The 11,344-nt window shown below is 35.1% G+C and overlaps 1 long non-coding RNA gene across 1 annotated transcript; it reads right to left on the bottom strand.

Annotated features, from left to right (window-relative positions):
- Positions 1–822: 822 nt before the first annotated feature.
- Positions 823–9,625, bottom strand: LOC147842304 (uncharacterized). The gene is made up of 3 exons (XR_015499332.2): positions 9,342–9,625; positions 7,482–8,969; positions 823–2,644 (listed from the first exon to the last, which is right to left on the bottom strand). It is a non-coding gene; the product is annotated as an uncharacterized LOC147842304 (long non-coding RNA).
- Between the last annotated feature and the right edge of the window lie 1,719 nt (positions 9,626–11,344).

The following is an 11,344-nucleotide window of genomic DNA, read 5'->3' as shown; positions in this document are numbered from 1 at the left end:
TAAGCTCATTTTCAACGTCCAATTCAGAATGTAATAAAACCAGATCCAGCCATAAAATGCATCATTCTTTTTTGTTTTAGACAACATTTCATGCACTGTTAAACATGTTAAAGCAAGTTGCAAGTGAAAATCTATGTCTCTGACTGAGTTTGCATTACTGTGATTTGACCTCTCTGCTGGCTGAGATAAGCTCATTTTCAACGTCCAATTCAGAATGTAATAAAACCAGATCCAGCTATAAAATGCATCATTCTTTTTTGTTTCAGACAACATTTCATGCACTGTTAAACATGTTAAAGCAAGTTGCAAGTGAAAATCTATGTCTCTGACTGAGTTTGCATTACTGTGATTTGACCTCTCTGGTGGCTGAGATAAGCTCATTTTCAACGTCCAATTCAGAATGTAATAAAACCTGATCCAGCTATAAAATGCATCATTCTTTTTTGTTTTAGACAATATTTCATGCACTGTTAAACATGTTAAAGCAAGTTGCAAGTGAAAATCTATGTCTCTGACTGAGTTTGCATTACTGTGATTTGACCTATCTGCTGGCTGAGATAAGCTCATTTTCAACGTCCAATTCAGAATGTAATAAAACCTGATCCAGCTATAAAATGCATCATTCTTTTTTGTTTTAGACAACATTTCATGCACTGTTAAACATGTTAAAGCAAGTTGCAAGTGAAAATCTATGTCTCTGACTGAGTTTGCATTACTGTGATTTGACCTCTCTGCTGGCTGAGATAAGCTCATTTTCAACGTCCAATTCAGAATGTAATAAAACCAGATCCAGCCACAAAATGCATCATTCTTTTTTGTTTTAGACAACATTTCATGCACTGTTAAACATGTTAAAGCAAGTTGCAAGTGAAAATCTATGTCTCTGACTGAGTTTGCATTACTGTGATTTGAACTCTCTGCTGGCTGAGATAAGCTCATTTTCAACGTCCAATTCAGAATGTGATAAAACCAGATCCAGCCATAAAATGCATCATTCTTTTTTGTTTTAGACAACATTTCATGCACTGTTAAACATGTTAAAGCAAGTTGCAAGTGAAAATCTATGTCTCTGACTGAGTTTGCATTACTGTGATTTGAACTCTCTGCTGGCTGAGATAAGCTCATTTTCAACGTCCAATTCAGAATGTAATAAAACCACATCCAGCCATAAAATGCATCATTCTTTTTTGTTTTAGACAACATTTCATGCACTGTTAAACATGTTAAAGCAAGTTGCAAGTGAAAATCTATGTCTCTGACTGAGTTTGCATTACTGTGATTTGACCTCTCTGCTGGCTGAGATAAGCTCATTTTCAACGTCCAAATCAGAATGTAATAAAACCAGATCCAGCCATAAAATGCATCATTCTTTTTTGTTTTAGACAACATTTCATGCACTGTTAAACATGTTAAAGCAAGTTGCAAGTGAAAATCTATGTCTCTGACTGAGTTTGCATTACTGTGATTTGAACTCTCTGCTGGCTGAGATAAGCTCATTTTCAACGTCCAATTCAGAATGTGATAAAACCAGATCCAGCCATAAAATGCATCATTCTTTTTTGTTTTAGACAACATTTCATGCACTGTTAAACATGTTAAAGCAAGTTGCAAGTGAAAATCTATGTCTCTGACTGAGTTTGCATTACTGTGATTTGAACTCTCTGCTGGCTGAGATAAGCTCATTTTCAACGTCCAATTCAGAATGTGATAAAACCAGATCCAGCCATAAAATGCATCATTCTTTTTTGTTTTAGACAACATTTCATGCACTGTTAAACATGTTAAAGCAAGTTGCAAGTGAAAATCTATGTCTCTGACTGAGTTTGCATTACTGTGATTTGACCTCTCTGCTGGCTGAGATAAGCTCATTTTCAACGTCCAATTCAGAATGTAATAAAACCAGATCCAGCTATAAAATGCATCATTCTTTTTTGTTTCAGACAACATTTTATGCACTGTTAAACATGTTAAAGCAAGTTGCAAGTGAAAATCTATGTCTCTGACTGAGTTTGCATTACTGTGATTTGACCTCTCTGCTGGCTGAGATAAGCTCATTTTCAACGTCCAATTCAGAATGTAATAAAACCAGATCCAGCCATAAAATGCATCAATCTTTTTTATTTTAGACAACATTTCATGCACTGTTAAACATGTTAAAGCAAGTTGCAAGTGAAAATCTATGTCTCTGACTGAGTTTGCATTACTGTGATTTGACCTCTCTGCTGGCTGAGATAAGCTCATTTTCAACGTCCAATTCAGAATGTAATAAAACCTGATCCAGCTATAAAATGCATCATTCTTTTTTGTTTTAGACAACATTTCATGCACTGTTAAACATGTTAAAGCAAGTTGCAAATGAAAATCTATGTCTCTGACTGAGTTTGCATTACTGTGATTTGACCTCTCTGCTGGCTGAGATAAGCTCATTTTCAACGTCCAATTCAGAATGTAATAAAACCAGATCCAGCTATAAAATGCATCATTCTTTTTTGTTTCAGACAACATTTTATGCTCTGTTAAACATGTTAAAGCAAGTTGCAAGTGAAAATCTATGTCTCTGACTGAGTTTGCATTACTGTGATTTGACCTCTCTGCTGGCTGAGATAAGCTCATTTTCAACGTCCAATTCAGAATGTAATAAAACCTGATCCAGCTATAAAATGCATCATTCTTTTTTGTTTTAGACAACATTTCATGCACTGTTAAACATGTTAAAGCAAGTTGCAAGTGAAAATCTATGTCTCTGACTGAGTTTGCATTACTGTGATTTGACCTCTCTGCTGGCTGAGATAAGCTCATTTTCAACGTCCAATTCAGAATGTAATAAAACCAGATCCAGCCATAAAATGCATCACTCTTTTTTGTTTTAGACAACATTTCATGCACTGTTAAACATGTTAAAGCAAGTTGCAAGTGAAAATCTATGTCTCTGACTGAGTTTGCATTACTGTGATTTGACCTCTCTGCTGGCTGAGATAAGCTCATTTTCAACGTCCAATTCAGAATGTAATAAAACCAGATCCAGCTATAAAATGCATCATTTTTTTTGTTTCAGACAACATTTTATGCACTGTTAAACATGTTAAAGCAAGTTGCAAGTGAAAATCTATGTCTCTGACTGAGTTTGCATTACTGTGATTTGACCTCTCTGCTGGCTGAGATAAGCTCATTTTCAACTTCCAATTCAGAATGTAATAAAACCTGATCCAGCCATAAAATGCATCATTCTTTTTTGTTTTAGACAACATTTCATGCACTGTTAAACATGTTAAAGCAAGTTGCAAGTGAAAATCTATGTCTCTGACTGAGTTTGCATTACTGTGATTTGACCTCTCTGCTGGCTGAGATAATCTCATTTTCAACGTCCAATTCAGAATGTAATAAAACCTGATCCAGCTATAAAATGCATCATTCTTTTTTGATTTAGACAACATTTCATGCACTGTTAAACATGTTAAAGCAAGTTGCAAGTGAAAATCTATGTCTCTGACTGAGTTTGCATTACTGTGATTTGACCTCTCTGCTGGCTGAGATAAGCTCATTTTCAACGTCCAATTCAGAAAGTGATAAAAACAGATCCAGCCATAAAATGCATCATTCTTTTTTGTTTTAGACAACATTTCATGCACTGTTAAACATGTTAAAGCAAGTTGCAAGTGAAAATCTATGTCTCTGACTGAGTTTGCATTACTGTGATTTGACCTCTCTGCTGGCTGAGATAAGCTCATTTTCAACGTCCAATTCAGAATGTAATAAAACCAGATCCAGCCATAAAATGCATCATTCTTTTTTGTTTCAGACAACATTTTATGCACTGTTAAACATGTTAAAGCAAGTTGCAAGTGAAAATCTATGTCTCTGACTGAGTTTGCATTACTGTGATTTGACCTCTCTGCTGGCTGAGATAAGCTCATTTTCAACGTCCAATTCAGAATGTAATAAAACCTGATCCAGCTATAAAATGCATCATTCTTTTTTGTTTTAGACAACATTTCATGCACTGTTAAACATGTTAAAGCAAGTTGCAAGTGAAAATCTATGTCTCTGACTGAGTTTGCATTACTGTGATTTGACCTCTCTGCTGGCTGAGATAAGCTCATTTTCAACGTCCAATTCAGAATGTAATAAAACCTGATCCAGCTATAAAATGCATCATTCTTTTTTTTGTTTTAGACAACATTTCATGCACTGTTAAACATGTTAAAGCAAGTTGCAAGTGAAAATCTATGTCTCTGACTGAGTTTGCATTACTGTGATTTGACCTCTCTGCTGGCTGAGATAAGCTCATTTTCAACGTCCAATTCAGAATGTAATAAAACCAGATCCAGCCATAAAATGCATCATTCTTTTTTATTTTAGACAACATTTCATGCACTGTTAAACATGTTAAAGCAAGTTGCAAGTGAAAATCTATGTCTCTGACTGAGTTTGCATTACTGTGATTTGACCTCTCTGCTGGCTGAGATAAGCTCATTTTCAACGTCCAATTCAGAATGTAATAAAACCAGATCCAGCTATAAAATGCATCATTCTTTTTTGTTTTAGACAACATTTCATGCACTGTTAAACATGTTAAAGCAAGTTGCAAATGAAAATCTATGTCTCTGACTGAGTTTGCATTACTGTGATTTGACCTCTCTGCTGGCTGAGATAAGCTCATTTTCAACGTCCAATTCAGAATGTAATAAAACCTGATCCAGCTATAAAATGCATCATTCTTTTTTGTTTTAGACAACATTTCATGCACTGTTAAACATGTTAAAGCAAGTTGCAAGTGAAAATCTATGTCTCTGACTGAGTTTGCATTACTGTGATTTGACCTCTCTGCTGGCTGAGATAAGCTCATTTTCAACGTCCAATTCAGAATGTAATAAAACCAGATCCAGCTATAGAATGCATCATTCTTTTTTGTTTTAGACAACATTTGATGCACTGTTAAACATGTTAAAGCAAGTTGCAAGTGAAAATCTATGTCTCTGACTGAGTTTGCATTACTGTGATTTGACCTCTCTGCTGGCTGAGATAAGCTCATTTTCAACGTCCAATACAGAATGTAATAAAACCAGATCCAGCCATAAAATGCATCATTCTTTTTTGTTTTAGACAACATTTCATGCACTGTTAAACATGTTAAAGCAAGTTGCAAGTGAAAATCTATGTCTCTGACTGAGTTTGCATTACTGTGATTTGACCTCTCTGCTGGCTGAGATAAGCTCATTTTCAACGTCCAATTCAGAATGTAATAAAACCAGATCCAGCTATAAAATGCATCATTCTTTTTTGTTTTAGACAACATTTCATGCACTGTTAAACATGTTAAAGCAAGTTGCAAATGAAAATCTATGTCTCTGACTGAGTTTGCATTACTGTGATTTGACCTCTCTGCTGGCTGAGATAAGCTCATTTTCAACGTCCAATTCAGAATGTAATAAAACCTGATCCAGCTATAAAATGCATCATTCTTTTTTGTTTTAGACAACATTTCATGCACTGTTAAACATGTTAAAGCAAGTTGCAAGTGAAAATCTATGTCTCTGACTGAGTTTGCATTACTGTGATTTGACCTCTCTGCTGGCTGAGATAAGCTCATTTTCAACGTCCAATTCAGAATGTAATAAAACCAGATCCAGCTATAGAATGCATCATTCTTTTTTGTTTTAGACAACATTTGATGCACTGTTAAACATGTTAAAGCAAGTTGCAAGTGAAAATCTATGTCTCTGACTGAGTTTGCATTACTGTGATTTGACCTCTCTGCTGGCTGAGATAAGCTCATTTTCAACGTCCAATACAGAATGTAATAAAACCAGATCCAGCCATAAAATGCATCATTCTTTTTTGTTTTAGACAACATTTCATGCACTGTTAAACATGTTAAAGCAAGTTGCAAGTGAAAATCTATGTCTCTGACTGAGTTTGCATTACTGTGATTTGACCTCTCTGCTGGCTGAGATAAGCTCATTTTCAACGTCCAATTCAGAATGTAATAAAACCAGATCCAGCCATAAAATGCATCATTCTTTTTTGTTTTAGACAACATTTCATGCACTGTTAAACATGTTAAAGCAAGTTGCAAGTGAAAATCTATGTCTCTGACTGAGTTTGCATTACTGTGATTTGACCTCTCTGCTGGCTGAGATAAGCTCATTTTCAACGTCCAATTCAGAATGTAATAAAACCAGATCCAGCCATAAAATGCATCATTCTTTTTTGTTTCAGACAACATTTCATGCACTGTTAAACATGTTAAAGCAAGTTGCAAGTGAAAATCTATGTCTCTGACTGAGTTTGCATTACTGTGATTTGACCTCTCTGCTGGCTGAGATAAGCTCATTTTCAACGTCCAATACAGAATGTAATAAAACCAGATCCAGCCATAAAATGCATCATTCTTTTTTGTTTTAGACAACATTTCATGCACTGTTAAACATGTTAAAGCAAGTTGCAAGTGAAAATCTATGTCTCTGACTGAGTTTGCATTACTGTGATTTGACCTCTCTGCTGGCTGAGATAAGCTCATTTTCAACGTCCAATTCAGAATGTAATAAAACCAGATCCAGCCATAAAATGCATCATTCTTTTTTGTTTTAGACAACATTTCATGCACTGTTAAACATGTTAAAGCAAGTTGCAAGTGAAAATCTATGTCTCTGACTGAGTTTGCATTACTGTGATTTGACCTCTCTGCTGGCTGAGATAAGCTCATTTTCAACGTCCAATTCAGAATGTAATAAAACCAGATCCAGCTATAAAATGCATCATTCTTTTTTGTTTCAGACAACATTTCATGCACTGTTAAACATGTTAAAGCAAGTTGCAAGTGAAAATCTATGTCTCTGACTGAGTTTGCATTACTGTGATTTGACCTCTCTGGTGGCTGAGATAAGCTCATTTTCAACGTCCAATTCAGAATGTAATAAAACCTGATCCAGCTATAAAATGCATCATTCTTTTTTGTTTTAGACAATATTTCATGCACTGTTAAACATGTTAAAGCAAGTTGCAAGTGAAAATCTATGTCTCTGACTGAGTTTGCATTACTGTGATTTGACCTCTCTGCTGGCTGAGATAATCTCATTTTCAACGTCCAATTCAGAATGTAATAAAACCTGATCCAGCTATAAAATGCATCATTCTTTTTTGTTTTAGACAACATTTCATGCACTGTTAAACATGTTAAAGCAAGTTGCAAGTGAAAATCTATGTCTCTGACTGAGTTTGCATTACTGTGATTTGACCTCTCTGCTGGCTGAGATAAGCTCATTTTCAACGTCCAATTCAGAATGTAATAAAACCAGATCCAGCCATAAAATCCATCATTCTTTTTTGTTTTAGACAACATTTCATGCACTGTTAAACATGTTAAAGCAAGTTGCAAGTGAAAATCTATGTCTCTGACTGAGTTTGCATTACTGTGATTTGACCTATCTGCTGGCTGAGATAAGCTCATTTTCAACGTCCAATTCAGAATGTAATAAAACCTGATCCAGCTATAAAATGCATCATTCTTTTTTGTTTTAGACAACATTTCATGCACTGTTAAACATGTTAAAGCAAGTTGCAAGTGAAAATCTATGTCTCTGACTGAGTTTGCATTACTGTGATTTGACCTCTCTGCTGGCTGAGATAAGCTCATTTTCAACGTCCAATTCAGAATGTAATAAAACCAGATCCAGCCATAAAATGCATCATTCTTTTTTGTTTTAGACAACATTTCATGCACTGTTAAACATGTTAAAGCAAGTTGCAAGTGAAAATCTATGTCTCTGACTGAGTTTGCATTACTGTGATTTGAACTCTCTGCTGGCTGAGATAAGCTCATTTTCAACGTCCAATTCAGAATGTGATAAAACCAGATCCAGCCATAAAATGCATCATTCTTTTTTGTTTTAGACAACATTTCATGCACTGTTAAACATGTTAAAGCAAGTTGCAAGTGAAAATCTATGTCTCTGACTGAGTTTGCATTACTGTGATTTGAACTCTCTGCTGGCTGAGATAAGCTCATTTTCAACGTCCAATTCAGAATGTAATAAAACCACATCCAGCCATAAAATGCATCATTCTTTTTTGTTTTAGACAACATTTCATGCACTGTTAAACATGTTAAAGCAAGTTGCAAGTGAAAATCTATGTCTCTGACTGAGTTTGCATTACTGTGATTTGACCTCTCTGCTGGCTGAGATAAGCTCATTTTCAACGTCCAAATCAGAATGTAATAAAACCAGATCCAGCCATAAAATGCATCATTCTTTTTTGTTTTAGACAACATTTCATGCACTGTTAAACATGTTAAAGCAAGTTGCAAGTGAAAATCTATGTCTCTGACTGAGTTTGCATTACTGTGATTTGAACTCTCTGCTGGCTGAGATAAGCTCATTTTCAACGTCCAATTCAGAATGTGATAAAACCAGATCCAGCCATAAAATGCATCATTCTTTTTTGTTTTAGACAACATTTCATGCACTGTTAAACATGTTAAAGCAAGTTGCAAGTGAAAATCTATGTCTCTGACTGAGTTTGCATTACTGTGATTTGAACTCTCTGCTGGCTGAGATAAGCTCATTTTCAACGTCCAATTCAGAATGTGATAAAACCAGATCCAGCCATAAAATGCATCATTCTTTTTTGTTTTAGACAACATTTCATGCACTGTTAAACATGTTAAAGCAAGTTGCAAGTGAAAATCTATGTCTCTGACTGAGTTTGCATTACTGTGATTTGACCTCTCTGCTGGCTGAGATAAGCTCATTTTCAACGTCCAATTCAGAATGTAATAAAACCAGATCCAGCTATAAAATGCATCATTCTTTTTTGTTTCAGACAACATTTTATGCACTGTTAAACATGTTAAAGCAAGTTGCAAGTGAAAATCTATGTCTCTGACTGAGTTTGCATTACTGTGATTTGACCTCTCTGCTGGCTGAGATAAGCTCATTTTCAACGTCCAATTCAGAATGTAATAAAACCTGATCCAGCTATAAAATGCATCATTCTTTTTTGTTTTAGACAACATTTCATGCACTGTTAAACATGTTAAAGCAAGTTGCAAGTGAAAATCTATGTCTCTGACTGAGTTTGCATTACTGTGATTTGACCTCTCTGCTGGCTGAGATAAGCTCATTTTCAACGTCCAATTCAGAATGTAATAAAACCTGATCCAGCCATAAAATGCATCATTCTTTTTTGTTTTAGACAACATTTCATGCACTGTTAAACATGTTAAAGCAAGTTGCAAGTGAAAATCTATGTCTCTGACTGAGTTTGCATTACTGTGATTTGACCTCTCTGCTGGCTGAGATAAGCTCATTTTCAACGTCCAATTCAGAATGTAATAAAACCAGATCCAGCCATAAAATGCATCAATCTTTTTTATTTTAGACAACATTTCATGCACTGTTAAACATGTTAAAGCAAGTTGCAAGTGAAAATCTATGTCTCTGACTGAGTTTGCATTACTGTGATTTGACCTCTCTGCTGGCTGAGATAAGCTCATTTTCAACGTCCAATTCAGAATGTAATAAAACCTGATCCAGCTATAAAATGCATCATTCTTTTTTGTTTTAGACAACATTTCATGCACTGTTAAACATGTTAAAGCAAGTTGCAAATGAAAATCTATGTCTCTGACTGAGTTTGCATTACTGTGATTTGACCTCTCTGCTGGCTGAGATAAGCTCATTTTCAACGTCCAATTCAGAATGTAATAAAACCAGATCCAGCTATAAAATGCATCATTCTTTTTTGTTTCAGACAACATTTTATGCTCTGTTAAACATGTTAAAGCAAGTTGCAAGTGAAAATCTATGTCTCTGACTGAGTTTGCATTACTGTGATTTGACCTCTCTGCTGGCTGAGATAAGCTCATTTTCAACGTCCAATTCAGAATGTAATAAAACCTGATCCAGCTATAAAATGCATCATTCTTTTTTGTTTTAGACAACATTTCATGCACTGTTAAACATGTTAAAGCAAGTTGCAAGTGAAAATCTATGTCTCTGACTGAGTTTGCATTACTGTGATTTGACCTCTCTGCTGGCTGAGATAAGCTCATTTTCAACGTCCAATTCAGAATGTAATAAAACCTGATCCAGCCATAAAATGCATCATTCTTTTTTGTTTTAGACAACATTTCATGCACTGTTAAACATGTTAAAGCAAGTTGCAAGTGAAAATCTATGTCTCTGACTGAGTTTGCATTACTGTGATTTGACCTCTCTGCTGGCTGAGATAAGCTCATTTTCAACGTCCAATTCAGAATGTAATAAAACCAGATCCAGCCATAAAATGCATCATTCTTTTTTGATTTAGACAACATTTCATGCACTGTTAAACATGTTAAAGCAAGTTGCAAGTGAAAATCTATGTCTCTGACTGAGTTTGCATTACTGTGATTTGACCTCTCTGCTGGCTGAGATAAGCTCATTTTCAACGTCCAATTCAGAAAGTGATAAAAACAGATCCAGCCATAAAATGCATCATTCTTTTTTGTTTTAGACAACATTTCATGCACTGTTAAACATGTTAAAGCAAGTTGCAAGTGAAAATCTATGTCTCTGACTGAGTTTGCATTACTGTGATTTGACCTCTCTGCTGGCTGAGATAAGCTCATTTTCAACGTCCAATTCAGAATGTAATAAAACCAGATCCAGCCATAAAATGCATCATTCTTTTTTGTTTCAGACAACATTTTATGCACTGTTAAACATGTTAAAGCAAGTTGCAAGTGAAAATCTATGTCTCTGACTGAGTTTGCATTACTGTGATTTGACCTCTCTGCTGGCTGAGATAAGCTCATTTTCAACGTCCAATTCAGAATGTAATAAAACCTGATCCAGCTATAAAATGCATCATTCTTTTTTGTTTTAGACAACATTTCATGCACTGTTAAACATGTTAAAGCAAGTTGCAAGTGAAAATCTATGTCTCTGACTGAGTTTGCATTACTGTGATTTGACCTCTCTGCTGGCTGAGATAAGCTCATTTTCAACGTCCAATTCAGAATGTAATAAAACCTGATCCAGCTATAAAATGCATCATTCTTTTTTTTTGTTTTAGACAACATTTCATGCACTGTTAAACATGTTAAAGCAAGTTGCAAGTGAAAATCTATGTCTCTGACTGAGTTTGCATTACTGTGATTTGACCTCTCTGCTGGCTGAGATAAGCTCATTTTCAACGTCCAATTCAGAATGTAATAAAACCAGATCCAGCCATAAAATGCATCATTCTTTTTTATTTTAGACAACATTTCATGCACTGTTAAACATGTTAAAGCAAGTTGCAAGTGAAAATCTATGTCTCTGACTGAGATTGCATTACTGTGATTTGACCTCTCTGCTGG

This window comes from Danio rerio, chromosome 9 (genome assembly GCF_052040795.2).
Source record: "Danio rerio strain M-AB ecotype USA chromosome 9, GRCz13ab, whole genome shotgun sequence".
Classification (NCBI taxonomy): domain Eukaryota; kingdom Metazoa; phylum Chordata; class Actinopteri; order Cypriniformes; family Danionidae; genus Danio; species Danio rerio.
The sequence above is the reverse complement of the archived record's forward strand: the minus strand, read 5'-3'. Positions and strand labels throughout refer to the sequence as shown.